This window comes from Monodelphis domestica, chromosome 2, assembly GCF_027887165.1.
Source record: "Monodelphis domestica isolate mMonDom1 chromosome 2, mMonDom1.pri, whole genome shotgun sequence".
NCBI classification, from domain to species: Eukaryota; Metazoa; Chordata; class Mammalia; order Didelphimorphia; family Didelphidae; genus Monodelphis; species Monodelphis domestica.
The window spans coordinates 386,793,013-386,819,101 of record NC_077228.1 but is presented as its reverse complement, the minus strand read 5'-3'; the positions used below and the strand labels follow the sequence as shown (position 1 = coordinate 386,819,101).

The 26,089-nt window shown below is 34.1% G+C and overlaps 1 protein-coding gene, 1 non-coding gene and 1 pseudogene across 3 annotated transcripts in view; 1 reads left to right on the top strand and 2 right to left on the bottom strand.

The window, feature by feature from the left end:
- The window catches only part of CEP85L (centrosomal protein 85 like), a 156,858-nt gene that overhangs the window by 64,170 nt on the left and 66,599 nt on the right, over positions 1-26,089 (top strand). The gene's annotated exons all lie outside the window — the stretch shown is intronic.
- Positions 1,098-13,880, bottom strand: LOC100617747 (uncharacterized). Its single transcript, XR_008916651.1, has 3 exons — positions 13,737-13,880; positions 8,112-8,268; positions 1,098-5,156 (listed from the first exon to the last, which is right to left on the bottom strand). It is a non-coding gene; the product is annotated as an uncharacterized LOC100617747 (transcript).
- Positions 18,519-19,057, bottom strand: LOC100617788 (protein cornichon homolog 1-like; annotated as a pseudogene).

The following is a 26,089-nucleotide window of genomic DNA, read 5'->3' as shown; positions in this document are numbered from 1 at the left end:
TTGGAATTGATACTCGTATAAATTCTAAGACAAAAGGTATGGGTTTAAAGGTGGAAAAATGTTCCACAGTCAGCTTCAATCTACTTTTTTGGAGTTATTTTACATATTAATATCTTTTATTCACTATGTCATCTAACCAAACTATATAGCTAGCTGTTCACTGCATTCAGCATTCCATCATTGTTATAATGCTTTCTTTGAACAACAGAAAAACTGAGCCGTTCTTCAAATATCTCCCGCACTCAAGTATTTATTATTAGATTGTAATATATCTACTCACTGTTCTACATATACATTAGGATTCTGAAAAACTGTAATGTAATGTAAGAGTTTGTATAGCAGATGGATCAAGATCCCACAGAATGGGCACTTGAGGGTTCTCTCAGGGTTGGAAAACAGTCCTCCCAGATTACCATTTGCTACCCCTAGAAAGCTGGATATTAAAGGCCCTTGCTTCTTTGGAGAAAGAATTTGCAATTTTGGACTTTGTTCTTACTGGGGTCGGGAAGGCGGGGGAGAATACTTCTATAATGGTGAAAAGTAGTTTCTATAGTAAACAATGACTTCCATATAGAAAGGATTGTAAATAGGGATTGTTTGATTAATTTGTATGTCCTCACCTAACCTAATGCCTGGCACAGGTTAATAAATATTTGTTTATTGAGCCATAAAATACATTTGGTACATTTATTGAAGGTTGGATTTATTTTTTGACATTATATGCACATCTTTTTATGTTCCTTTGTGTCTAGAACATAATAACCTTATTAGATGATAATAATAATAGCCTGTATTTATATAGCACATTCTTTGTGCTAGGTATCCCACTAAGGGCTTTAAAAGTATTATCTTTATTCCATCCTCACAACAACCCTGAAAGAAAGGTGCTATTATTATTATCTGTATTTTAAAATTGAGGAAACTGAAAGCAAACAGAGGCTTGGCCAGGGTCACACAGATACTAAGTATCTGAGACCTGATTTGAACTCAGGTCTTCCTGCCTCTCCTGCCTCAAGAAAGTATATATTTAGATCTTGTTGAAACACTTAGAGATGACTTGGTCCAGCTTTCTCATTTTGTAGAGAAGGAAACTTGAGTACAGAAATGTAAAATGATTTTATTGAGGTCAAAGATATTAAATCAAGGGATGAGACGATTTAAAATTATTAAAATTTCACACAGTTTCAGAGAGCTTTAACTTTTCCTTAGATGTCATTTTAAGCTTGGATCTTTTACAATAATTCTGACACTGTCCTGTTTTGTCTTATGATCCTCGTATCTTTTGAAATATCTACTTGTTTATATAGTTCATGAATATTTTACGTTTTCACCCAAGAAGATAGTCAGTTGACCCAAATAGTTGTACTTTCCATGAAGTCAGTTTTTGTTGACAAAGTTAGGTACCACAGATTCACTAATATTCAACCCTGTTGGAATAGAATGAAGAGGTATCTTGTCAAAAATAGATTGTTGGAGAGAAATAGGGGATTTGCAGAAGACTGAATGGTAATGTTGACAGAATTTCTTTTCAGATTTCAATTTTGGTCATTCTTGGTCACTATGATTGCAAAACAGTTGTGTTCTTAATAAGCTCATTGCACTAATCTTTAGAGTATGCATTGGGTAACAACAAACTCCTTACTTGATCACATTACAGTTCTCACTCTTACTGTTACCTTCACCCTCTAAGGAGATGGATTAGTATTCATCTAAGAAGATACTTTTAGTGTAGGCTTTACCAGATAGTAGCCTATAATTCTTCCCAGAATTTACTGTACATGCCTGTTAATCCTGTTGCTTACAATGCCTGCCCCTGTTAGGGAGAGAGAGGATCTTTTCATAACCCCTCTGGAAGACTAGCATTAATTCTTCCCTCCCCCAATACCCATTCTGTCTTATCATATTCCTCTAAGACCAAAGAGTTCCTTTAGGAGTTGAAAAATATAATTATTACTATAATCTTTTGTCCCTGTGGAAGGCTTGGGAATGAAAATTTCTTTTTATTCTAAGGTTACATGCCTACTTTCGTATGTTTTTCTTCCCTAAAATTATGCTATTGGAACTATGAATAGCTACTATGTTGGGAAAAATAAATGTTCAGGTTATTATTATTTTTTAATGTAAAATAGTTCTTTAGTTACAGTGCTGATAGGGGCTTACTATGACAATATCTCATTTGATAATTATTTTAGCATATTTTATTTACATATATAGAAGCTAAAAATGCAAACATTTCATCAAATAAATTGATTTAAGATTTTTCCACATTACGTGGAAAACTGGAAAGTATTTTGTATACAAATGTATAGATGGTTCTTGCAAAAAACTCAGATTTTAATTAATTCGCATATTGCCAGTAAAGAAGGAAAATTGCTTTTGTTTGTGATTTGCTCTCTACCTCAATCCAGACATTCTCTATTATTACATTCATTTTGGGTTTTTATTTCTTGATTAATTCCTCAAGTTGGGCCTGGCACATGATATTTAGGCAAGTAAAAGTATAGAATTTTTGTAATGAAAGGCGCATACCCTTTGTGTGCATTAATAAGTGTTTCTTAAAGAGCAAGTTCAGGTACAGTTATTAGAAGGGGAAAATCTCATATTTTAAAGAAGTCTGCCCTCTTGTGACCACAGGTTGTAATCTTGCTGCTGATTTTTACAGTATTTTTAAAAGCAAACAAACTCTTTTCCAAAGCCAAATCTACCCTCAGCATTTAGGATTGTTTTATTATGTCATAGTAAAATGAGTACATTATAGAAACAATGTAATTAAATTAAAAACATTCTTTTTTATATGTGATTGTGACTATTTGCATTAAATACATTTAGCTATCAAATATGTATTTTAACCAACCACAATATAAATGATAATATAAAAGTCTTTAAAATTAGTTAATTCTTTTAAGAATTTTAATCCAACTGTAATACTAGAATTTACTGTTCTTAAATTGTATTTGGACATCAGTTTATCTTAACATTTTTAATGTAACTGCATTCTTATTTTTCCTTATAGTTTATAGTTAAATCACTATAAATATGATCTTAAGAGTTTCATTTTAAGGAATTGATTTCTGCATAGAAGGTAAATGATTCTTTGATTTTTGACATAAGTTCATTTTATTTTCATGTAGGAAATAAAAGTTTTTCTTTAGAAGAAGAAACTATACAATGAATTCTCATACTAATTTTTTTTAATATAGTCTAATTAACAAAGCAATTGGAAAATGATTTAAAATTTCAGAGTTTATACTTGGTTTATAAGATGAGTTTAGCTTATTCACAGCCCATAATCACCCTTAATACTGATATTCTCCAAGACAAATCAAAATAGTTAATGTCTTTGTTCAATCATCATATAGCTAATGAATGAGTTAGGCCAAAGGAGACTTTAACTCAAGTCTTTTGACTCCATGTCTGAATTTTCACTATACCAACAAGTCTCAGTCACTACCCGACTAGTTTCTGGTTCACTGCTTTATATAATTATGTATATATACTCCCTACATTCTTTGTAAAATCTAAGAATCTCTTATTGGATCGTATGATTCACCAAGTCGTTTTACAACCAGGAAAATATTGTGAAAACTTTTTATAGGATCCTCTGCATCTATAGAAAAGCTATAATGTGTTTTAGTGAGGAGTTAATTTAGAAGTTGACCTATTTTAAAATTGCAAAAATAGCTGGTTTATGAATATGCCTCATAGGTATATAAACACAGAAAACATTGTTTTATACTAATAGATATCAAATCTCAGTTTAAGGATTTAAAAATATTAATATACAAGGCATAGAAATTAATTATTTGTTATTTCTTTATGTCTTAAAAGAAAACTTAATATTCTGAAAGCTAAAAAAAAAATTAAAAATCCTTTCTCAAGCAGAAGAAGAAAAAAGCACCTATGACCTTAATGTCACTATAAATGCTACATTCAGTGTCTTAAATAAAGTGGTGCTCAGTAAAGATTTCTTATGTCTCAATTGTAGGTTGTGGCAGAACTGCCTTGAAGAACATTTCCTTTGTCAAGGCTAATCACCCTCACAGATTGACTTGTTTCCCCTTATCTACCAGAACATAATAATAACTTAGGAAGGAGAATAGATTTGATTGACTAGATAATTTGAATGAAGTAGTCATGTTGAATTAACTGGAGCTGCAAGTAATAGAAAACTTTTTAATATAAGGTAAATTTAGAGCTATATATTTTTCTTTCTTTATTCTTTTTTACTCCCTCTCTAAATAAAGGTGAAATGTTGTGTAGGATAAAATCTAGTTTTCTATTTTAACATATTTCATGAGTTTTCATTTTTAACTTCAGCAGTGCGTGATTTTAAACAATAACAAAAACCCAAAGGCATACCTACAATTTTAGTGAATATTCTAAAGTTGAAGTGATTATAAAAAGCTATTCAGTTGCAATGGTGAAGCATTATTTCAAATTGCTATTTTGGTAATTATTGTCAGCACTGAAAATTTAAATATCTGATGAGAATAACAATAAAATATGAATTCAATCCCCAAAACAGTGAAATAGTTACTTTGAATATAAAGTGGATTTGACCGAAATGTGATTTAGAAAACAAAGCCTCAAAAATAAAAAAAAAAGAAAAAAAAACAAAGCCTCTTGTAAGTAGTGCCTAATAAAAGAACAGAATTATGTCATGCATAATTAAGCTATTGCTCCTTGTAAATAACTTCTTGAAAGAAATGTTTCCCAAGTTTAAAGGCAGGAGGAGAATATATCAGTTGATCATTTGCATCTTTTTCATGGGAATATTCTTAACACCCAGCAAATGGGTTTCTTGTACAGTTTCAGTTTCTTTTCTTTGTCTCATAATAGGTTTTAGATCTACATTGAAGGAGAGTAGACTTGGAAGTAGTATCAGAACTTCAGAGAAGCATCACAATGATACAAATAAGCAACAGACATATTAATATGAGACAAAAATTTATGAAGAGTTCCTGGAGATTTTGACGAGCTTGTTGGGGCATTTCAATAGTTGAAGCTCTTCTTATGGCAGAGCGGGTGAGGTACTGGACTTTCTCCATGATACTCGGAAGGCAAAGAAGTGTGATTTATAATTGTTCAGATTAAAAAAAAATATGGATTTTGGTCTTTGACTATTTGATCTTCTTTTTTACATGTAGAATTTTGACCTAATAAAAGAAGAAAAAATGTTAGAACCGTATGTATAAATTTGCTTTGAAGAGAATTTATTCTTCAAGGTTTACTCTTGCCATTTTAATTTAATATGGATAGATATTTTTATTTATAATGCCATTTTAAAAACACTAAAAACATCAACCCAGTTTCATGATTGAGAATACTTGTTTTGGGATGTAAATAATTAAAATGTTTCCTAGATCTGTTAAGTATCTGTGAAGTCAGTATATGCAACCCTGGATTTCTTCAGAGTGCAAATGTTTTTACATTTTACCAAAATAGTACTGTACTATTGAGAAGGATGATTTACCTAAGCAGTTGGTGTTCTAACATCCCTAAGCCAATGCCAATGTCTCTTAAAATAATCAGGGAGTCTTTTTTTTTTTTTTGTTAAATGTTGCAATAATGCCATGGATTTTGAAATTGGCCCAAATAAAATGTCAGAGTTGGCAAAATGTTAATAGGCAAAATAGATTTAGTTTTAAGTTATTTTTTAATGGTCACATTCTTAGATGGTATTAAACAGTTGTGTTATGGTTTTATCAGTACGTAAAATATTTTACTAGCCTAGTTAGTTAGTTGAACAATTTTTTTTTGATAAGCTGTTTCTGACCTATAGTTTGGTGATATAAATACATTATTACCTTTTGAATAAGTTCTACCATTCTCCCTCTTGCTCCAACTTCTGTTTCCTCCTATCCTTTTAGAGCCTCTCTCAATTTAAAAGCTTTTTGTTCAGTGTAAGATTAGGTTGACTGGTACCCTTTCCCTCTCCTTTGGAGTGCTTGGGTACAGGAAAGCAGAATGTTTATAGCCCTTTGAGTTGGAAACTCAGAATGCATTAAGGGCCCCACATGTGTGGGGAATATATTCTAAGATTGACCATGAATAGCTCAAGTGAAAAACTTGCTGACCCCATATATAACATGATTTTTCTTACACATATATATGTATAACAAAATTGATAAACATACAATTGAACATTACTGGCATTAAATAAAAGTAATAATACATTGTGTATTATTGTAGAGGACTGTACAGTATTTTCCCCCCTTATCCACAAGGGCTATGTTCCAAGTCCCCAATGAAACCATGGATAGTTCTAACTTTACTGTATAATTCTGCTCTTTCTCTTCCTGCTCCTGCCTGTCTGCTTTGCCTTCTATGGTCTTGTACCCTCCCACAAAAATAGAGGGACCTCTCCCCTACCCCCACCCCCATCCTTCTAAGTGAAAGCTGCAAACCAACTGATTGGGTGGAGAGACCATAACTGAGGGCAGAAACTTCAGTGCAGAAGCAGAAGACTTGGCACACTGTGCACCTGAGCCATTAACTGAAATTGAAAAAGATGAAACCAAGGATGGGGGTGGGGGGTGTGGAGGAGTACTTACCATGCAATGTTATCTTCATAGAAAGTGAATTAAGACAAGGGTGTGGATGACGCCATTAAAAAGCATATAAAAAGAAGATTGTGTGGATAGAGCTTTGAGGGAAGTCTACACTTTGGGTTGTGTATGCATGTGAAAGGAGGATGAATCAGTGAGGAAGATCCAGATAGGAGAATCTGGAGATCAGTGTGGTGAAGAAACTCAGAATGAGTTTCTTCTCATTAATATAATTTGCAGAAAAGTAAAGGAGAATAAGAACTCCACTGAAATTCATTGAATTCTCTAATTAAAAGACACAATTACCAATCTTAGAGCAATTTTAGGAGAATGCTAGGGCCAGCCAGTTTTAGGGAATTGAGGTCTGAGTGGTCAATGAGAAGAAGGAAATAATGTTGACTGTACTTTATAAATTATTTAGCAGTAAGCCAGAGGAAAAAACTTGGAGTTACCCTGTAAGGTCTAGGAAAGGTTTCTGTAATGTTGATGAGACCCATTATATTTATAAGTCAAAGGGATTGAAGGTGAGAGAAAGATCTTAAATGATGATGCATCTGGTAGTTAATCTTGCCAAGGAAAGGGCCACTTCATTCTGTGAGACTGGAGGTTTTGAGATGTGAAGAAAGGACTAATGAATGCTTTTGATGTCTTCTGCAGAAGGTCATCATCTGTTAAAAGAGTCATCATTAAGAGTGAAGTTGAGAGCTTGAGGAGAGAGAAAGTTTAGATGAATCATTATGGGACTCTGACTGCGAGTCAGTCAAATAAAAGAAAATTCCTGTGCATCTGGAGGTCCTGATTAACATATGGTTGAGTAAAATGAATTTGTAAGGGATCTAGTCAGCACAATTTAATTTCTTTGTGGTTTTCCCTAGCTGGGGAGTGTGGGTGAGGCTATGACCCAGGTTTGTGTATTAACAGTGCAGGAACTATGAAACTGAAGTGATAAGAGGGAAGATTCATTCCTATAAGATAGTTCTTGTTTGAAATAACTGAACTGAATTGAGGTTATGAGGAATGTGAAATCAGAATAGAAGTGGTGGACTAGAAGAACTAGACAGGAGAATAAAACTGTCATGGGTAACAAAAAACAAGTTCAGAAAGCAGAAGATAGTGAAATGACAGAAAATTGTGATTAAATAAGAGAATTTTACCGTTTAGAGCCTTAAAAAGTGAATCAAATTTGGGCGATGGCAAGGTCTTTGTGACTTTGGCTTTGGCTATCTTAGGTAGCAGTAGCTAGATGGCAAAGTGGATAGGACACTGGTTGTCAAGTCAGGAAACCTTGAGTCCTCAGATATTTCCCAGGTATGTGATCCTGGACAAGTAATTTAACCTCTTCTATACTTAAATTTCCTCATTTGTAAAATGGGGTTTTTGTGAGGATAAAATGGGACAGTATTTGTAAGAATACTTTGTAAACCTTAAATCAACATATGAACCCTAAACATGATGATTATGTTGATGATGGAGAGTACACATTAAAGTCATGGAATCTTAAAAAGCTTTGTGATTCAATAGGTCAAGGTATTAGTAGAGTGATCTACTTGAAATTGAACTTACCAACGATTATTTGTGTCAGCAAATTGGTTGGACAGAAGAAGAAAGATGGTTGGTACCTTTGTGACTTCAGGTCTGGCCTCAGAACCCTTATTAGCTCTGTAACACTGGGAAAGTCATTTAATGCTGTTTACTGCAGTTTCCTCATCTGTAAAATGAGCTGGAGAAGGAAATAGCAAATCACCCCCGTATCTTGGCCAAGAAAATCCCAAAAGGGATCAAGAAGAGTTGGACATGACTGGGAAAAAAAAACCCAACTAAACATATTTATGGCTTGGTTGGCAGGTTGGTGTTTGTTTTGGTTTTATATTTTTTATTTCCCACAGTTGAGTCTGTTAATAGCTACAAATGAATTTGGTAGAGAGAGATAGCAAGAGATAAAAACTCATGTTTTATCCCCTATCTAAAAATAAAACTCTTGGGATGATCAGTTAGGAGACATATTTTGAATTCTGATCTTGCCATCCCATATAATGTCTACTTCCATAGTAGCTGCTTTTTGAGGATATATATATATATATATATATATATACACACACACATATCTATCTATCTATCTATCTATCTATACATAATTTAGGTATGAAAAACAGAATTAAGAGTATTTTAAAACTGTATTCATGATCTCAACATTTAGAGTCTAAAAACTTATAGAAGATATCCTAAAAGAGGTAGTAATTTTTTAATGAAAAATCTCTTGTTTATTCTGGGAGTATATAAATTTTCTCAAGGTGCAAAAATTCCTGATACGGATTTTCTTAGCCTCTTTTACTTTGCTTTTGTTGTTGTTGTTGTTGTTTTTCCTCAAACTATTTTGTATATGGATAGAAAGTATAATTGGAAAGGAAGAGGAAATGACATTCAAACCAACCAATTTACTACTTCCTGTAGGCTTTAGAAATTTACTTAAGGGGAAGACATTGAAAATACAGTTAAACTTTTGCTTCACAGAATTTAATAAGTTTTTATTAAATGTCTACTGTGTGCCAAGTCCTCAAGGAAATTCTATTTTTTTTTTTTGGCTTTTGGCTTTTGGCTTTTGGCACAGTAGCACAGTATTCTTTGCTGAAGGGATTGAGGCACATTGAATATTTAAGATGATAACTAAGAAAAATTTCTAGGTACTCAAAGCCTCCTTACATTACTCAGGCTTCTACCTCTCTCCTACCCCATTCTTGTCCCTCTCCTTTCTTTTAATTCTTCAGGACTTTTCCAGGAGTGCAGGCAGTTTTGCTTCTTAAGCTCTTTGCCATACCAAGCTTGGAAGAGCAGGGGAAAAATTGCAGCTGAGGGTAGGGACTTGGGGAATATGGAAGTCTCAGATATGGTGGGTTATGGGGAAGAATTTTGCAACAAACTTGAGGAAACTCACAGTATACTGATATGCTGTAGTACCCCAAGCAACAGTAATAGAAGGATAAAACTCACAGGAAATGGTATTCAGGGAAGGGTGTTTTGATCCAGGTACTCATTGAGATTATGAATGAAAACTATAAAGCAGACTATCATGCTTTTACAGTAGCAGTGTTAGTACTCATTTGATGTATCTACATGTCTCCTTGCAATGGCTGGACAGGATATGAAAATTGTTCGTGGACCTGGTAACTTATGTAGTTAGGCAGATTTTCACTTACTGATTCCACCTGTTGGGATATCTTAATCCCATCAAAATCTCAAAAATAAATTTACTAAAAATAAGAATTCTCTTGATTTACATCATGAAATATCAGCATCTTCATGTTTTAGGAGTGGAAAGGAATCTGAGTTCATCTAGTCCATTACATACATGGAAGAATCCCCTATATAATACTTGCTCAACAAGTGGCTATTCAGTTTCTCTTTGAGAGCATTCTGCCTTTTCTTTTTGTATCTCAATCTTGACAAGCACCATGATTGTTACATAATAAATGCTTAATGTTTTTCCACTCAGCATGAAATCTTTGAAAAGATAAACATTTTATCCTCAGTTGAATTGGCCCTTTAAGGAGCTGACTCCTCTATACGTGTACCAAGTTAATCCATTAGTTAGAATAACTACTTATGTACTTTCCCCTCCCCTTTGTTGATCTTTTATTACTTTATATTTTCTGTTGAATTTTTGGTATGTATTTTTGTCCTTGTGGCTCTTGAAACTGGTGAAAAAAGTATGTATTTACCTTTGTAGCCACCCTTAGTCATAATTGAGCCTTAATGGCCCCCTTTCATAATAGATCAAATTGAAAAATCATTTGTTACTTTGAGGAAGCAGAACTTGCCTTGTGTGAGATTTAAGATCTCTTTCTCTCTCCTCCTGCTCCTCCTCCTCCTCCTCCTCCTCCTCCTCCTCCACCTCCACCTCCTCCTTTACCTCCTCTTTCTTCCTTTCCTCCAGGGCTATATTCTTTGTGGACCCCCACTCCCTTTTTTTCCCTCCCTAAATGTGGAGATGAAGAGATTCCATATCCTTTTTTTATTGTTGAAATCCTGATGGTAGCATACATGACCACTAGAGGCCCTCAGACCACTGTGTCAATTTTCTTTTTGCCTATTCTTAATTTTTATTGTTCGAATTATCATTATTTGCATTGCAAGCAAATGTTGAAAGAAAGCATTGCTTGTTTTTTTTTGGCCATGGCCACAAAGGCCATGTATATAACTTGGGGACTTAGCCATGATACTGTAGCTAACTGAATTCTTTCCCTTCCAAAATACATTTGTACAGTGGCTCCTCTGCTCATCTCTGATCAATCTGTTTGATTGACATTTCAGGAAGAATCAGTTGGTTCTGTACAATCAAGAATAGTAGAGAAATTGCAGAGAATTCTCAACACAAATTTTACAGTGAAATGAAGAGTGACGGGGAAAGGGTAGCTTGAAGAAGCTTAAGAAAGAGCTTGCCTGTTTTTTTTAAGTTGTCAATACATGAAGGACCAGAAAAGACTAGCAGCCAACAGTGTTGCACTATCTCTTGCCAATCTCAAACTTTTGAATCCCGAGAAATGAGCAGTGGGTACCTATTTTAGATCAGTCAGATGGTTTATAAGAATATATTTAAGCATTTACTCTGTGGGAAGCACTGAGCTAGGTAGGAACTGGAGATTTTTTAAAAAGGGCAAAACCACTGCCTTTGCCCTCATGGAACTCACATTCTGATGGGGTGACATGTAAATAACTGTACACACAAGATATCTACAAAAGTACATGGAAGGTTATCTCAGAGAAGAAGGTACTTGTGACTGGAGGGCACCATAAAAGTCCTCCTTTAGACTTAAGATTTGGGCTGAGTCTGTAAGGAAGCTGGGGGAACTCAGAACTGGAGTTGACAAAATAGAGCATTCCAGTCCTGCGGGATCAGATACAAATTTGTATCTGCATATTTAAAAAAGGCATTGCTCTATTCCATGAACAGGGAAATACCATTTTGTCCATTAAAAACATATTACTTTTATAAATTTACATGAAAAATTTAATAAAATAAAATTTAAAGCCACTACCCCAACCACTTACTTTTGCTTCCTCTCTTCCAAGTATTTATAAATTATTAAGTTTCAGAAAATTATAACATGCTTACACATAGTAACTTTGAATCTCTCACTGTTACTACTTTAAAGAGAGAAATTAAAGGTTCTTTGCTAATTCTTTATATTAAATATATAAATTAGGCATATACTGATGCAGGGCATTGTAAAAAGAAAAGTATTAAGACTGGTCATTCATAAGAAAATACATCTAAAATACTGGCATCCTTTCAGAACTCTGAAGAGGAGAAATTAGTTTTCAATTTGTACTATCTTAATAATAAATTATAAGTTTTTCAAATTGTCTCATTATTTTACTCACTATTTAGGAAGAGGAAATTCATGTGAGAAACCAATACCAGTCAAATTGGGGGACATTAGCCCTAACAAAATTTGGGTGCTCTATGACAGGAGCTAAATTAAACTCTCCTCCCTAGGTTTGCATAGAAATGGCAAATGTTTGTGGAACTGAATTAATTATATTCAGCTGAGTCAAAGCATACATACATTGTGTTTGGGAAATTTGATTTTTGGAGTCTTGTCAACCTTATTTTAGACCTCTTTTGGTTTTCTCTCTTCAAGGTACAGCTACTGTTTTTTGTTCAGGTGATTAGTGCCTTCTTGAATTATCCTGTTTCAGGTGTCATCATAGCATATGGAACTTTTTTGGGGGATGGGCAAAGGAATTTGCAGAAGGAGTTCTGACTTCTTTGAGTGAAGAGATTTAGATTTTTTTTTTTGTCCTATAGTTTTGTGACTTGTGGGTAAATCCACCCAGTTCTTCTGGTCAATAGTTTGTTTTAAAATGAAGAGTTTGAGCTAAATGACTTTAAGATCTCCTTTGGCTTTCAAATTCTATCATACTTTGAGTTTTTCTGGTACTTCTGAAATTATTCTCAGGAGCTAACCTAGGGAAGACTGGCTCAGTTACTATACTCAGTCTAAGGCGTTAATTTATGTCTGTTGATTCAGCTTTAGGTTAGAACCTCCAGTTTTCTGTTTAGTTAAAAACTGGATCTAAGTGTAAGTATGTATAAATAAAATCTATTATGAAAATGAAATGTATATTTATACTTAATCATTCAAGAGTTCTCCAACCCCTTGTTGTATCATGATTAAAAAAAATTTTTTTTTTACTCTTTAAGAGTAGCTCTTTGAATTTTAATGGAAATTCTCCAACTAAAAGTATAAGACATTTCATTTAAACTTGACCTTGTCTGATCATTTCTAAAACATAAATACTTACATATAATTGTGTGGTTTGTAGAAATAAAATTTTCATTCTCAAAGAGAATTCCCTTCATTTTTAAAGCCAAGTGGTTGTTTTATAGTTAGGAATGACTGTTTCTGCTGTATATTTGGTAAGTACTTTGAGGTTCGTCACGTAGCCTTTAATGCTTGGTATTCAAATCAGTTTGGAACATGATTTTTAATGTGATATTAGGTCATGTAGAAGTGTTTTCTTTAAAAAAAAGCATTTTCTTTTTGAAAGAAAAAAAACAGACCCCGAAATACTCTGCAAAACAGTTTATAGCTTCTACACTTTTCAGTTTATTAATTTCAGCATAGGGAGTTGTAGTTGTCACTAAAACAAGCAAATAAATCGTGTTTGTTGTAGTCGCAAGGATTTTTGCAATTTTATAAGATCCAAATGAAGATCTTCCTCGTTTTACATTTTATTTTTTAAAGTTAAGATTAGTCAATAAGAGGTAGGAAGAGCATGTACTAGATTGCAATGTTATGGAAAATTCTAAAAGGAATACAATAAATTATATTATTTATAAAAATAAATCTATGGTAAAGGTTATAATGTTAATTGGAATACCTAAAGAAAAAATACCCTGCAGACTTTTGGTCCAGACATATGTGTGTATGTGTGCCTAAAGCACATTTCCCCCCCTCTCAGAGATGGAAAAAATATTTTCTGAGGTATATACATTTATGTTCTAAGGAAAATGCTTTTATTTAGAAGTTAAACGCCAGCTGGCTCAGAAATAAAATGATTGAAATACTTAAACCATTTAAACACATCCTTGTGATTTGTTTCAATATATGTAAGAAGGACTAAGATCTAAATACAAATAGCAAATTAAAGAGTTTTGAAAGACAGTAAAAAAAATAAATCTCTTACCTTGACTGTTCAGATAATTGTGAACATGTAGTGAAATGTGTCCTCAGTTGTCTAAAATCCTAGTCTTTTGCTGGCAACTTTTTTGAGTGTCACCAACTTTGTGGGAACAGTTGAAGTAGGTGGAGAAAGGGAAAAACTCATAAGTTTCAAGGGGAGGACTCATGATGTCAGAAGTTGTGATTGGTTATCATATAGTTCAACACTGTGAGATTATCCAACCAAACTCACTTGAACTGTGATTAGTATTACTTTAGTTAAGTAAAGGTCATCAGCATTTGATATTTTACTTACTAAAAAAAAAGAAAAAGGAAACAACCAACTATAAGGCTGGTTCTTGAGATAAGGCAGTGCCTTTTTAGCACTTGATGTTTTGTTTTGTTTTTGAAGTTCAGAAAGCTTTTAAAGGATTTCTCCCCCAACTTAGAGATATTTTGCATATTGTAAAAATTTGCACATTTATAGTTACTTGTATCTTGTAAAAATTTCAAGTATAAATGATATGTGAACCTTCTACTTAGAAGCATTCCCATTTCATCATTGAGCCAAAAATGCTGCCTCCATAAGATTTTATATTTAATCATTGTCTAATAGTAACACACAGAATTGAATTTCATTTAAATGCAAGTTGATATACATTTTGGTACCCATATGTATGCTGCATGCATATACATAGACATACACCAGTAATCATCTTTTAGTGGGTTTTTAAGAACTTTATTAAAGGACATTTATTTGAAAGCTTAGAAAGAATAAAATCATGAGCCTCTGCTTCTAATACCCCTGTACCGCTTAGGAGACTAGGCTTAGACTTGGGTCATTTCTGTTTAGCAGTGGTCCCACCAAAGTTCACATATAAATACTGCATCTTTTCTGGATTAGTTCTTATCTATCTTTAGGCTGAGTCCCAAAAGTCATGCATCTAATCTATTTAAGTAATTTTTAAGGGGAAAAGATAAAACAAATATGTAATTATGCATAATGTGGATGGCTACACATTATTACATTCAAATTTATTAAAAACAGTATTTACTAGTATATGAGTATGAATTTCTTCTATGTAATTATTTTCTTAACTTTTTGTTGCTGCTTTCATAAATAAAAGCTTAATTTTAATATATGATAGAAAAAGCATTCTAATATTTTGAGGTGATTTATTTTTAGAGATTTGTTTTGTTTTATAGTTTATTTCTGTTTGTGTTCATTGTATAACTTTGAAACTAGTAAAGAAAACCATGATATATTTTTCTTATACATTCATTCTTAACATGCAGTGACATTAGTTCTGCATAAGCAAATGAAATATCCTTCTAAAATCTCTAGTGGCTACTTTGTGTGTCCTTAAATGGAGATCATCTGTTATTCCTTCAGAGGAAGATAAAAAATCCATATCTGGGGCATTTTTTCCCTTCTCCTTTTATTTAAAGAACCAGGCCAAACTGATTTTAAAATAATATTTTGTAGAAAATGTCCATGAATATAACAAAGCAAAAAATGGAATATTTCTAAAAGGTATACATAAAATGAATGAAATAAGAACTTGTTTCCTGCAAAACTTTTAAAGGGCATGTCATTTCTCTTGTTCTCAAAGTCTAAGTCATTTAATACTTCATATTTTTTCCAAATGAAAATCCTACAATGTAGGTTAAATTTGATACAATCATTCCAGGATAAATTTCCGTTATTTTTGTAAGCTTTCATAGAGAGGATTTGGGAGGATTTAGAGTACGTATCACTGTTATGACAAATCAAGAGGGAGAAGAACCAATGGATTGTTAGTAACTTTAAAAAAATATGTTTAAAATTGGATGGTATTTATTTAAATCTGGATGGATGTCTGTTTTATTGAGAGAAGGAAAAGTTTGAAATCATTAAAGGGAAGAAATTTGCAGTTTTTAGAAAATGATGTTAGATAGTAATTTAGTTTGATAAACTAGGATATGTACTTTATGCTCAGTTCTAATATGCCCATAATATATTTGTCTATTTACTATCTGGGGATTCAGAAAGTTAGCAATAATTGTATGTAGAAACAGTAAAATTCAAGCAAATCCTTCTGTTAAAAGCATAAGCATTTGTTTGGCATACTTTTGTTTTCCAGTCTAAGTCAATTTTTAAAAATCAGGTCAGGGAATTGGAACACCCAAGAAATGTCAGTGCAGTTTTGAGTGAGTTTGGAAAATTAGAGTTGCTATGTGCTCCAGGAACTGTGCTGGGCAGTAATATATGCAAAAAGAAAGATAACCTGCTTTCAAGGAGCTTACATTATTTATGATGGGGGAAGACAACACATGCAAGAAGACTGGAAAGTAGGGGTGTGTGGGACTGAGACTAACACGTAGTTGAGATGATTGAGCATGGCTCAGGTTGAGTATTCTTTAAATGCAGGTTCTGAGTAAGTAAGGTAAGTACAGTCAGAAGCAGGAATAGGCTAACTAACCCGGGCCCTGCAATTGTAGGGGGGCCCAAGGGGTATCTGGCATGAGAGTGGGAGCCGAGGAGGCATCTATCTTATTTTACCTGGAATTGAGACCAAATAGAGCTACAGGTAGAGTGGGCTGCAGTCTAGGTCCAGTCCTCTCTAAAGGAAGACTTCAGGGAGAGTTTAGTGTTCCACCTCGAGCATTCCAATTAGAAGGGACAGGAGGATGTGCTTAATTTAATCATTAGGATCACTCCAACATTTAGTTTTGAATTGTTTTTCTTTCCAAGTCAGCAAGCATTTATTAATTCCTACTATGGACAAAGCACTGTGCTGTGTACTGTACAAAAAAAAGATAAAAATAGTCCCTGGCCTTCAGGAGCTTACACTTTTTTTTTTTTAAACCCTTACCTTCCATCTTGGAGTCAATACTGTGTATTGGCTCCAAGGCAGAAGAGTGGTAAGGGCTAGGCAATGGGGGTCAAGTGACTTGCCCAGGGTCACACAGCTGGGAAGTGTCTGAGGCCAGATTTGAACCTAGGACCTCCCGTCTCTAGGGCTAGCTCTCAATCCACTGAGCTACCCAGCTGCCCCCAAGCTTACACTTTAATGAGGTAGATAGCATGCAAACAGCTTTGTACAAAAAAGTCATAGTTTAATTATATATATATATATATATATATATATATATATATATATATATATACACACACACAGTATAAATGGAGAGATAATTTCAAAGGGAAGGCACTAGCATTAAGTGGGACTAGGAAAGGCTTGGAATTTTAATTTACTAGGATGAAGATAAAAGGTTGAGACAAGGAGGAGGAAATTCCAGGCATGAGGAACAACAAGTGAAAATTAATGGAATGCCTTGTTAAAGAAACACCAGATAGGCCCTTGTCACCTATTGAAAGGATATATAGAAGGGGGAATTAAGTGTAAGTAAGAACCATTGGGGTGAGAATATTCTATTATTGTCTATGTTGTTTTTCACGATCTGATTACTTCACTCTACATACTCCTTAATTTTCTATATACAGCATACTTGTGATACGGTAATGTTCCATTACATTAATTTATTATGGTTTGGTCAGCTATTTCTCAGTTGATAGAAAAGAAATTTCTCAATTTTTAAAATAGCTTTTACCTTCTGTCTTAATAGTAATTTTAAGACAGAAGAGGCATCTGAGGTCATCAGGTCTTCCTGATTCCAGGCCTAGTGTCCTATCCAGTGTGCTATCTAGCTGACCCTGTTTCTTGTATTTCTTAAGAGCAAATTTTAAAAGAGGGATCATACTACAGAATTTTAGAACTGAAAAGGATCTCATAGCACAGGCTAAAATACCAGAATAAGGATTCCTTAAACATAATGTCAATCCAGTATTCCCTTGAAAACAGCAAGTGAAGGGGAACTCCATTCGTCTCTCATGATCCCATCCTACTTCTAATTAAGAATTTTCCCCCTTTTATCAACTCTAATTCTGACTCTTTGATTCTCACCTATCACTCCTATTTTGCTTTCTGAAGCAAAAGCAAAACAAAGTCTACTTGTGGAAGAATGCTTCATAATTAATCAAATATTTGATTTTTAATTTTAGACTTTTATTGTATTGCACTAAGGAATAGCAGGGTAGATACATAATATTCTCTCTCATTTTTTTGTTCTGAACATCTAAGGTATAACTTGCAAGTCCTTAAGAATATCTTATCATTAGATTGTAACAATAATTAGAATACTGAATTTCTTACTAAGTGACTTCTACAAATGGAAACATTTAAAATAACTTTAAATGCATTCCAAGATAATTTAGAATATATTCTTAGTAAGTTCACTTATGCTTAAGAATTAAATATATGATTTGTATGGAACTATTTTGGGAAATTCCTAGGTCATGCAATATATAGGGCTAATATTCAGATGTTTAAAAAAATCCCATCAACCTTATTTTTGTAAATATACCCATGTAATCTTCTACATGATATATGAAGAAACCTGTGAAGTTTTCCACAAGGTCACATATACAGTTTTCAGTCCTTCAAAAGCACTTGATCTCTATAACTAATTTATAAGTAGTATTTCAATAGAACCAAAATAAGCTACTATAAGCGCCTGTAAACAAAAACTTCCAATAGGCTAAAGACAGTCAATAATTAATACAATTATTCAGAAAATTATGGCTGTTCCTAGGGAATACAAGTTCAAACCTGTCAATACCAGAGGTAATCCTTTTATATTCATTTATACGTAATTCCATTTAATTTCTTTGTCAGAGCATAACATAAGAAAAGTCTTTCCACAAATAAAAAAAAGTGGAAATATTTTAAAAATAAGGAGTCTTTTTCTTTCCAAGTAACTGATCATATTCCATAAGCTAATCTTGGAAACAGGTTCTTGTTGGACAGAATCCTTTCAACTTTGTGGCTTTTGCATGTTTAACTGGACTGAGTCTGCTGAATATCATCTTAAGAGCTCACCAAAACATAAATCATGCCATATAAGTAATAAAAAAATGATAGTAAGTAAAAAGCTAGTTCGCACCATCCTTCTTTCTGACAGTATGCTAGAATAGCTGTATTCATGATGGTTGTAGGATCATAAAGTCCTGGTCCACTCATCACACTGGTCTACTCATCTACCTCCAAATATGATATGCCAAGAGTGGCATTTTGAGACCCAGTGTAAGCCATTCTGCTGCACAGAGAAACATGATACAAAAGAAAGCATGGATGAGATATTCTGGAAGTATAAGAGGATTGAGTGTATTACATTGATCTATAGGATTCTTGTAATCAGTCTTAGTTCATCAAATGCTCTAATGTGCCACACAGCGAATAAGATGATGGCAGCGGTGAGTAGCAGTGCCAGCATGTAGCAGAAGGCAGAGAACGTGAACACCATGGCCCCACATAGATAGGATAAGAGGCAATGTGGGGCCCACTGGGTAAAACCATTTACTTCCCCCGGGCCTCCACTTCCACCTCCGCTGTGGCCCTTGCAACTCCGCTGGACTGTGCCTGCCCACAGCCATAATCAAATATTTGAAAATAGCCATGATGTCTATCATAAGTCTTTTTTTCTTCTCCAGGTTAAAGCTTTAATTTCTTTCAACTAAATTTAAACTTTTGGCAAGTAGGGATTATTTTCATTGTTTATACTTTTACTTTCATTGTTTAGCATGGTGCCTGGCAAGAGGAACACTTCAAACATTTATGAATTGATTCATAAATTGTGTGAAATTAGTTTAAAAGGGCATGTTGATTGATTTATATGACATAATGCTTTTCTTAAGTGCAAAAAAACCCACCAAACAACCAAAAACATAGGAATACAAAGGGAATTGACTGTATTGAAATAGTTAACAATTTTTTTTTTAAAGTCTATTGACTCTAGGTTAAGACCCCTTGAAGAGACTGAACTTGGCCCAGTACAGAATCTTAGGGGGACACCAACCAGAGTTAGTGATCATGATAGGGATGAAGATCCAGCAAAGAAGCCTGAGGAGCACTCACAGAGGTGGTAGGATAGGTAACGAGGTAGGAGAGGTGAGCCAACAGTATTCTTTTATAAAACAATTTTTTAATTTAATAACAAATTTCCACAGATACGTTTTTTGAAGTTACATGATCCATATTGTCTCCCTCTTTTTGTCCCTCCCTGTTCCCAGAGCTGACATGTAATTCAGTCAGGGTTATACATATATTATCATATAAAACATTTCCGTATTTATTTTTTGTAAACATTCTTAGTGCAACAGTTCTTTCTTTGACAGTGAAGAACATTCTTTTTCATAAGTCCCTCAGAATTGTCCTGGACTGTTATATTGCTGTCAGTAGCAAAGTCTATCACATGTGATCATTCCATAGTATTGTTGTGACAGTAATGATCTCCTGAATCTGCTTATTTCATTCTGCATCAGTTCATGTAGGTCTCTTCAGCTCTTTCTGAAATCATCTTGCTCATCATTCCTTATAACACAATAGTATTCCATCACCATCATATATCACAATCTGTTAAGCCTTTTCCCAATTCTTTGCCAGCACAAAAAGAATAGCTATAAATATTTTTGTACAAACAGGTTCTTTTCCTTTTTTAAAAAATCTCTTTGGGATACAGACCTAGTAGTGGTATTTTATAGCCCCTATGGGCATAATTCCAAATTTCTTCCAGAATGTTCATAACTCTACCAACAATTTTGCCATATTCCTTCCAACCTTTATTGTTTTCCCTTATTGTCATATTGGCTAATCTTATAGATGTGAGGTAGTAATAACTCAGAGTTGCTTTAATTTGCATTTTCTTTAATTGAAGAGGGATTTATAACCCTTTCCCATATGATTATTGGTAGCTTTGATTTCTTCATCTGAAAACTGCCTATTTATATCCTTTGACCATTTATCAATTGGGGAATGACTTAGATTCCTATAAATTTGACTTAGTTTTTTATATATTTAAGAAATAAGACCTTTATCAGAGAAATTTGTTATGAAAATTTTCTCCCAATTTGTTTTTCCCTTCTAATCTTGGTTGCATTGGCTTTGTTTGAACAAACCCTTTTAAATTTAATTTTACATCTTATAATGTTCTTTATCTCTTGTCTGGTAATGTCTTCCTTTTTCCATAGATCTGACAGGTAAATTATTTTATGGTTCCCTAATTTACTTATATCACCACTCTTTATGTTTAAATACTACACCCATTTTGACCAGAGGGCAAATTCAAGCTGTCCTTGAGGTGCCTCTCCCCACACCCTACCCCAATACACACACACTACATACATAACCAGAGAGAGAGAGCTGAGGGAGAGTGATTGCTTTGGGGAGCTGGATAGAGAGGGGTAGGGGGACAGAGCAGATCTCCAAGTGCAGGCTCTGCATGCATGTGGCCTCTTGGCCAACGAGGGTTTACGTTGTGAGATATTGATCTAAACAAATTTTGCCATTTTATTTTCTAATTTTTCTCAGCAGTTCTTGTCAAATAATGAATTTTGATCCCCAAAGTTGGGATCTTTAGCTTTATCAAATACTAAATTGCTGAGGCCATTTACCCCTCATCTATTCCATTGTTCCACCCTTCTATTTCTTAGCCAGTACCAGATTGTTTTAATTAATGATCACTGCTTTATAGTATAGTTTTAAGATTTGATATTGCTAGGTCACCATCCTTCACTTTTTTTTATTAGTTTCCTTGATATTCTTGTTTTTGTTGTTCTAGATGAATTTTGTTAATCTAGTTCTATAAATTGTTTTTGTAGTTTGATTGGAATAGCACTGAAGAAATGAATTTAGGTAGGATTATAATTTTTATTATATTTGCTCAGCCTTACCATGAGCGATTATTGTTTTTCCAGTTGTTTAGATCTAACTTTGTGTGAAAAGTGTTTTGTAGTTGTGTTCATGATTCCTGTGTTTGTCTTGGCAAATAAATTCTTAAGTATTTTATATTGTCTAGAGTGATTTTAAATGGAACTTCTCTTTCTCCCTCTTGCTGTGGAGTTTTTTTGGAAATATATAGAAATGTGATGATTTATGTGGATTTAATTTGCATACGCAACTTTGCTAATGTTATTATTTTAACTGTTTTTTTGTTCATTTTCTAAGAGTTTTTGAAGTATGTCATCATATCATCCACAGAGAGTGATAGTCTAGTTTACTTGTCTACTTTAATTCCTTCAATTTCTTTTTCTTTAATTGCGAAAGCTAGGATTTGTAGTACACTATATATTTTTATAGAAACTATATATACATATATAGTCACAATACTAGATATGGACACAATATATATAGGTGATAATGGGTATCCTTGCTTCATTCCTGATTTTATTGGGAAGGCTTCTAGTTTATCCCAATGGCAGATGATACTTGCTGATGGCTTTAAATAAATGTGACTTTTTATTTTAAGGAGAGGCCCTTTTATTCTTAGTTTTCTAGTGTTTTCAGTAGGAATGGGTCAATACTATTAAGTTCTGCAGAAAAGTTAAGGATGAGGACTGAGAAAAGACCATTGGATTTGACATTAAAAGTTGTTGATCAATTTGGAGAGAGTAATTTCATTTGAATGAAAGTTCTGAAGCTAAGTTGCAAAGTTAGAAGAAATTGAGAAGCAGTATCTATTATGAACTATTTTCCCATGGAGTTCAGAAGATAAGAGGAAAGATGTGGAATGATAGGGATAGTTGGATCCTCTGATGGTTTTTTTTAAGGATTGATTGTGACTTTGTCATGTTTGCAAAGCAGCAAAAAAGGAGCTATTAGATAGACAGATATAGAGGAATTGAAAATGAAAGAGAGGGGATTTTAGTAGGTAGCCTGCTGAAAAGAATGAGTAGGAATGGATGTAATGGCTTTTAACAAGGGAGGGAGATCAGCAAATGGGCTTAATTTTCTTAGTGATTTAGTAATCAAGATCCTCAGAAGGGGATTTGGGAAGACTGGTGCTGTGCAAGGTTTGAAAATGAGTTAGAATGTTTGGAATTTTGTGGTGAGATAATACTTTGGTTTTGGGAAGAGTTGATTGATTGGCTTGCTGTAGGGCCCAGATTAGATTAGATAATCTTTTAACTGTTCTATTCCCAATTATCTACATTTCCCAATGAATTTTAAGTCTCTGAGAACAGCCCCTTGTAACAGAGTATAAGGAAGAAAGTCAAACACATATGAAACACTTGATTTTTGTCATGTTTGATGAACATGGTCTATTCATGTCTGCAAAAAGGGGAGAGAGTCATTCTCATATCCTTTCTTTGGGACCAAGCTTGGTGGTTATAATTTTATAGCCTCCAGTTTCCATTGTTTTGGTTTTCTCATTTATAAAAGTTGCTGTTATTGTCTTTTTTCCTGGGTTTGCTTTTGCTTACTTCATTTTACATCAGTTTTTGCGTGTTCTCTGCTTCTCTATTATGCTCTTCATTCCTAGTAGCACAGTAATGTTTCCATTCTATTCATATTCCACAATTTATTTAGTCATTTTTTAATTGATTCACTTTTCAACAAGCAATTTTTGTTGTGTAAGATACATTCTAGGCACCAAAGTAAAAATAAAAACTTACTCAGTCCTATTGATCTTCTATTGGGGGGGGGGGAGGGGGTAGAGGGGAGCACAGCATTTATACAAATAGACATAATAACCAGGAGCAAAAGAATACCTACAGATAAAGTTTCTAGGAATATTGTCTCAGGGGGTTGGGGGTGGGGTGTGAAAGGCATATGGACTATGTAGCACCTGAGCAGACCATTTTGTATTGGTTAGTTTAATTGAACATTTTCCTCCTTCCTTTAAAATTTTTTTGTTATGTAGAATGGCTGGGGCATGTTGAGAATAACAGATGCTATAAAACCAATAGATTTCAGATTTTTTAAACAATGTGAACTTCATTGGGGCCACTCTCATTTGTATTAAAAAACAAAACAAAACAAAACAAACAACCCTTAACTTCCATCTTAGAATCAATACTGTGTATTGGTTCCAAGGCAGAAGAGTGGTAAGGGCCAGTTAGGAAGGGCCAAATTTTAACTCAGGACTTCCCACGCCTGGCTCTCAGTTCACTGAACCACCTAGCTGCCCCCCTCATTTTTATATTTCTGTCCCCAACATAGAATGCTGTCCTGGCATATATAATCAGTCTTCCTGTTTTGTGAAATCTCTTATTTCTGAATTTGTCTACTTGCTAAAGTTTATTTGTAACCCTCTAATCAGTCCTTGTGCTTTCTTAGTCAGTTCATGGATATACACAGAGCAGCAACAAAGTTGAGTTGCCCACAGCACACATTCCCTGATAAGTTCATACAAGGCAATACTCTGCCTTCTTGTTTCAGGTCTCATTGTTAACAAGTGCTCTTTTCATGTTTGGTAATTTCACAGCTTAGAATGCCCCCCAAGTGTAGTGCTATCTAATATTCTGAAGTGCAATAAGACTGTGTGATATGCCTTTTGGAGAAAATACATGTGTTAGATAAGCTTCATTTAGGCATGAACTATAGTGCTGTTGGCCACAAGTTCAATGCTAATGAACAATATGTTATGTCCAGAAAAAAGAAGAGGGAATTTTCTTCTCTTTATATGAAGTCGATTTGGAAAGTGCTAACATACATAACTAACATAAGTCTGTTAGTGCACGATGAAACTATGCTTGAAAAGATGGAAATGCAGCTAAATCTGTGGATTCATGAGATGATGATTGATTTTAAAAAAGGAGTGGTAGACAGCCTTGTTGTGAGACTGGAAGCCAAAGAAATTGATGGTACATTAGTTATTCAGGGTCAGGAAAATGTTAAAACTTTCTTGACTAAAACATATGATCGATCATGTGGTTCTATGGGAATATGATTGGGGTTTTGGCATTAAAAGATCACTCTATTGCAAATATGAATAACATGGAAATAGGTTTTGAACAAGGATACATGTATATCCCAGTAGAATTGCTTGTCAGCTCTAGGAGGGGGGAGAGAAGAGAGGTGGGGAAAATCATGAATCATGCAACCATGGAAAAATATTCTAAATAAATTATTAAAAAAATCTTTCTTGGCTAATGCAGGCTGACTCATGGATTTCAGAAGGTGATTTTGCAGGCAAGCAAATTCTACAGATCAGGAGGATGCTGCAACAGAATTTTAAAAAGTACTAAGTGTTATATAGGAAAAAGAATATACAAAAGAATAGATTTTCGGTGCTCATGAGACCATAAGAAATAAATATTAAATAAGGTGTTCTTAAACAAAAGCATGTATAAAACAAAGTTATGTATTGATCAGTTGATGAAAATATGAGTAGAGGCTTGCAGGGATATACCTTTGTATTTCCCTGTGACACAATTTTTCAGTATTTTGCTAATTCAATGTTCACAGTGACTTCTAGACAATGACTACTGAAAATGATGAGAATCATTTAATGTCTTATTTCACAGAGGAAGAAACTGAGGGTTAGAGAAGATAAATAATTTTTTTGAGGCCACAGATATTAAGAGTAGATGGTAAATCCAAGATTGGAACCTAATTCTTCTGACTCTAAATCTAGTTTTCTTTCTACTTTTCTTTTGGATTCTTTTGTTTTTATTCACATCCTTTTTACATTTTTAGTTCTAAAGTTAACACTAAGTAAAATATACAAAGCAGAATAGAGGATTGAATACATCCCTCCTCCCCCCCTCCCCCCCCCCCCCTCCATCTTGGAGTCAACTCCAAGACAGAAGACTGGTAAGGGCTAGGCAATGGGGGTCAAGTGACTTACCCAGGGTCACACAGCTGGGAAGTGTCTGAGGTCAGATTTGAACCTTGGGCCTCCTATCTCTAGGCCTGGCTCTCAATCCACTGAGCTACCCAGCTGCCTTATTACCCCCACCCCCCACCCCCACCCATCCTTTTTTCTGTGCAATCAAAAAATGTTTTTGATCCTTCTTTCCTGTCTATCTACAGGGTTATCAGTAGACCCCCCCCCCCCCCCCCCCCAGCCAATGTGGTAATCGCACACTGCATCTATCACCTCTTTCTCTGTAGGTGTGGCTAACATGTTTTATCATGCCTTTTAGAAATCATGTTTGGTTATTGCATTGATCAAATTTCTTATGTCTTTCAAAACTTTTCATTACAATGTTGGCCCTTATTTTAAGTCTTGTCTAGATTAAGATTGTCTAGAAACTCAAACCCCCTTCTATCAAAATTTGTCATTTTTACTTTCAGTGCTTCATTAGTTTTCTCTTTGGAACTGGATGACATTTTCATTTGACTGCTCTGTAATCATGACTGGTAATTGATTTTAAAAATAATTTCATTTAGTTGTTTTTTTTAAAACCCTTACCTTCTGTCTTGTACTATGTATTGGTTCCAAGGCAGAAGAGTAGTAAGCTAGGCAATGGGGATCAAGTGACTTGCCCAGGGTCACATAGCTGGGAAGTCTAATTCTTTTCTTTTAGCTAGAAAGATAAAGACAAAATTAGAA